Genomic DNA, 4,947 nt, shown 5'->3' with positions numbered 1-4,947 from the left:
CACTAGCACAGGTAGAGGAGATCACCGATCAGTACACTAGCTGCATGGCTTTAATGAGCGAGAGTGTAGAGGTTGACCCATCCTCATATGAGGAAGCAATGAAAAACCAGTATGGGTTGCTTCCATGGTTGAGGTGTTTGGGAAGTGGTCCCAAGACGAGGAGACAAGTCAGTGGTGAGTTCTAGATGAATTTACAAGGTAAAGCAAGCAGCATTAGGGAGTGTGGAGACACAGAAGGCTATATTTGTGGCCAGAGGATTCTGTCAACTAAAGGGAATTGATTACTATGAGACTTTTTCTTCAGTATCAAGGGATTGTCCAATCATATCTATTCTAGCACTGTCAGTGCAGATAGGATGGAAGATACATCAGATGGATGTGAAGACAACATTCCTCAATGGTATGATTGTGGAAGAGGCACATATTGAGAAGATGGAAGGATTTGAGACCTTCAACAGAGAGTCGCATGTGTGCAAACTCAAGTGAGCATAGTATGGACTAAAAAGAGCACCCCATGCTTGGTAAAACAGCATTGAAAACTATTTTACCGGGTTTGGATTCACCAAAAGTTAGACAGATGCGAACCTTTACCATATTGTGGTTGAAGGTAAATTTTTTATTATAGTATTATATGTCGATCATTTGATTCTAATAGGTGATGAGAAGATGATAAAATATTGCAAAGAGGATCTTGCAAGAGAATTCGAGACAAAGGACCTGGGCTCATGAATTACTTTCTTAGTATGGAAGTATGGCAAGGAGATGGGAAATTGTTTGTCTCTTAGGGCAAGTATGCCTATGAGATACTAAATAAGTTCGACATGGAGAGAAGAAAACCCATAGAGACTCATCTAGAAGGTAATTGGAAGAAGGAAGATGCTACTTTAGGTGAAGTAGTGGAGGCTACTATTTATAGATAGTTTGTGGGTTCACTTATGTAGTTGGTGAACACACGACCAGACACACATGTGTTTTGAAGTTAACTAGCGTAGTCAAGCCATGGTTAAGCCAACCAAACTTTATTGGAAGGAAGCTAAACATGTGTTGAGATACCTCAGAGGAACCACTCAGTTTGCTCTTTGGTATAGATGGATAGAGGGGTGAAGCTTCAAGGCTTTAAATATGTATATTTGGCAGGGAGTCCATTTGACAGGAAGAGCACATCATAGGGAATCTTCAGTATTGGGTTAGCAACAATTTCTTGGTACAATGAGAAGCAAAGATCAATTACACTCAGTTCAGCAGAAGCAAAGTACATGGATACTAGTTAAGCAGCTTTTGAGGCTATCTTGATGAGGAAGATCCTTGTTGGGTTATTTGGTCACTAACTGGATCCTACAGTGATTTATTATGGCAATAAGAGTTGTGTCAAAATCTTTGAGAATCCAATTTTTAATGATCGGTCCAAGCATATCGACATTGGGTATCACTCTCTATGAGATTGTGTGCAGAGGAGAATCATGTTGCTAGAGTACATTCCTATAGAGGAGGAGGAGGCACATATTTTGACAAAGGCATTATCAAGATGTCAATTCTTATTTCACATAGGAAGGATTGGGGTAGCAGATAATCCCTTTCTTGTTGAGAGTGATTGTTGAAAATGCAGCAAGAAAAATCCTAATTTATTTTTTCCTTGAATTAAATTAGAAATTAAATTGCAATTCCACATCTTATGATAGTTTGTAATAGTTAACTATGTTAATTTGACTTAGTTAACTCAATTAAATTTGATTTGAGGGTCTAATTAGAGTCATATAGAGTGTCTCCTACAATTAGGAGCACTAGTTGAGTTTATTTTGAGTCCTAATTATTTAATTCAATCAAACTGAGTTAAAATTAGTTAAACTAGTTCCAACTTGTGGAGGAATTAGCAGGAGATCAGAAATAGTGGGGTGTAACCAACAACTGTGGGGTGTAACCAACAGTTGTGGGGTGTAACCTACTGTACTGGGGTGTAACTTACTATAGTGAGGTGTGGTGTAACCTACTATAGTGGGGTGTAACTTATTGTAGTGAGGTGTAACCTATGGTAGTGGGGTGTAACCTGCAGTAGTGGGGTGTAACCTACAGTAGTGGTGTGTAACTTGCAATGATATAGTAAACTAAAGTTTGACTCATAATTAACTCATGCATATCAGATCAGAGAAAGATCCAATTGAGATTGGAGTTCAAGGATAATGTACTATCAGTTGTATAATCATCCAAATTGTACAGGTAGTGTATGAAATTAGAGAAGGGCCTATGAGGATTGCACAATTCATAATTGTGGGATTTCCCAATTAAATACGGACTAATTCTCAAGGGAACAACACAAGAAAATGGGAGCTTGACAGGCAAGATAATTGGCTAAGTATTGGCTTGAGATTGTCAAGGAAGCATTGAGATAGTTAGAGATAGTGCAGAGGTTACTCGGGCTTGAGAAAGGCATTGTGATCTTCTCATATTTTCTGATTAGTGTAATATAGAGATAGCAGGGGTTTTTAGTTGTGGCTTTCCCCAGAAAATCATTGTGTTATGTGTGATTGAATTCTTTCTCTTATATGCATCTGATTTCATCGATCGTTTATTGTTTCCACTGATGAGTAGAGTAGACTCAAGTCGATTGTTTTAGCATATTACAATCTATAGTTTGAATCTACAAGGAATTTATACAAAGCAATTGTGACATTGAGTGAGTGTGAGAATAATGGATAAAGAAGCAAAGCATTTATAAAATGTCTCTCATGAAGGATTTGTAAGAGTGAAACCATGAATCGAAAAAACAAATTAAAGCACTTAAGTGGAACTTACATCATAAATAGAACATAATTGACAAGGAAATATTTACGAGTGAAATTTCTTTGATTTTTTTATTTTTGGACACTTTATGAAAAAAATTATTTGCCAATTTGGTGAAACATTCACCCGATGTTTACATATACATGATTAAATGGATGATATTCACCAAAAAATTACCATTTTTAATAATATATTATATTCTTTTATTAAATATTCACCTACATTCTATATGTATGATCTTTCAAACCATAATAGTCGCCTACAATATTATAGATAGGAATAATATATGAATCCTTAAAAAAACTCTGATAATTGATGACATCATTCATACATTATACTCGGAAAATGATCTTGAATGTGAACTAGATATGAAGGATCCCTTAATTGATGAAATTGAAATAAAATTAAGAGAAATGTAAGATCAAATTAAAACGGTTTTTATTCAGCATCTATAGCTAAGGTTAATGTAATTTGTGACATAGAGTATCTCATAAAGAGGCTAATGAAATTTGTGATATAGATGAAGTGATCCATAATGTTGACTTAAGTTTTGATACATAGGAACTAGTAGAGAAGAATGATGTAATAAATGATACAAAGGATCTTATCCAAAAGTTTGATGCAACAAGTGATACAAAAAATTATGTAACAACTTCATGCAACTTGTGACACACAACACGTGATAGAGGTGGGTGATGTTCGTTGTGATCCAAATTACTTGATGGATATGAAATCATATAGTGAATTGATTAAACATATGCCATAAGAAGTAGTAAGAACGTTAACAACAATAACAACCAATGTGAATTTAAAGAAGTAAAAGAAAAAATAAATGTTTTGAAGATGTTTGTCACACCTTGGAAAGTGAAATCATTCAAAATAAATCAACATGGCTTGGGATATGACAAAGGAAACAACTTTCATATTTTGTATTACTCTGAACTAGTTCAGCTTGTGACTGCAATATTTCTTAAAGATGTCCATAATTTTGAAAATAAATGACAACATTCTCAATGATTTGGTCACATGGAGAGTCAATGTTTTGATTTTGATACTTGATTTCATTATGGGAACACAAATCACCTATCATAAAAATTTTGAAAGCAAAAGTAGATTAAGAAGATAGTTGGTTATTGATAGATAAATTCTTGGAGATCGAATCAACATGGAAAAAATTTGCATAAGACTTACCATCGAGCCAAGACAGAGTTCAAGATATAAAAATATAAGAAAAGGAAAAAACAAGAAGCTATCAAGAAATGTTATAGATGATTATAGACATAACATGTTCTAGGTGATTCTAGACATAACCTAGATATAAGTATATATGTACTCTAAAGTCAAAAAATTGTAATCTCCACACCCCAAGTGGGAGAGAAAAATGATAGAAAAAAATTATGTTACGCCTTTAAAGGGGTGGGGTTGGGGCTGGGGCATAGGAAGGAGAGGAAGTAAATTATTGAGGTGAAGATTGGGGTGAGGGAAAGAAGGAGAGGAAGTAAATTATTGAGCTAAAGATGGTTTCTAGTAATCCAAAAACCATTATATTATTCAAATCAAATTGTTTAGTTGCCATCAAAAATCACCACATTATTTAAGTGAAGATGGTTAGTGATAAATGAGAAACCACCACATATATTATAATTGAATTGGTTAGTGGTCATCGAAAGCACCACAATGTTCAACTCAAAATGCTTAATGGTAAACTAGAAACAGCCAACATCAATGGAATATGGTTAGTGTTCGACAAACAAAAACCACCAAATGAAGTGAACATGGTTATTAGTAAATCAGAAAAACCACCAATTAAAGTGAAGATGGATAGTGGTCAACTAACAAAACCAATAAACATAAAGAATCCAAATCTCCAACTTGGATCCTTACAAGAATGAAAGTTATCGCCTTGCTCCTAACAGGGGGGAATATTAGATATCAATGTCAATATTTGAATTCTAATCAGTTGATTAAAATTAAATCATCATTTGGGAATTCTAGTATAGCAACTGGTATCCTCAACAAACGATCAATAATCATTTCAGTTATTCATTAAGAATGTTTAGACATAATAGTTGCTCACATTAAGATATTCAGATATTGGAGATTTTTTTGTGATATCTTTATTAAAGCTTACTTCCACAGTTTTAGATTGAAGATGACAAAAGTTATTGG

Source organism: Pinus tabuliformis, chromosome 7, assembly GCF_031772625.1.
Source record: "Pinus tabuliformis cultivar Carrire ecotype Pingquan chromosome 7, CPIR1, whole genome shotgun sequence".
Taxonomy (NCBI): Eukaryota; Viridiplantae; Streptophyta; class Pinopsida; order Pinales; family Pinaceae; genus Pinus; species Pinus tabuliformis.
This window is presented reverse-complemented; position numbering follows the sequence as displayed.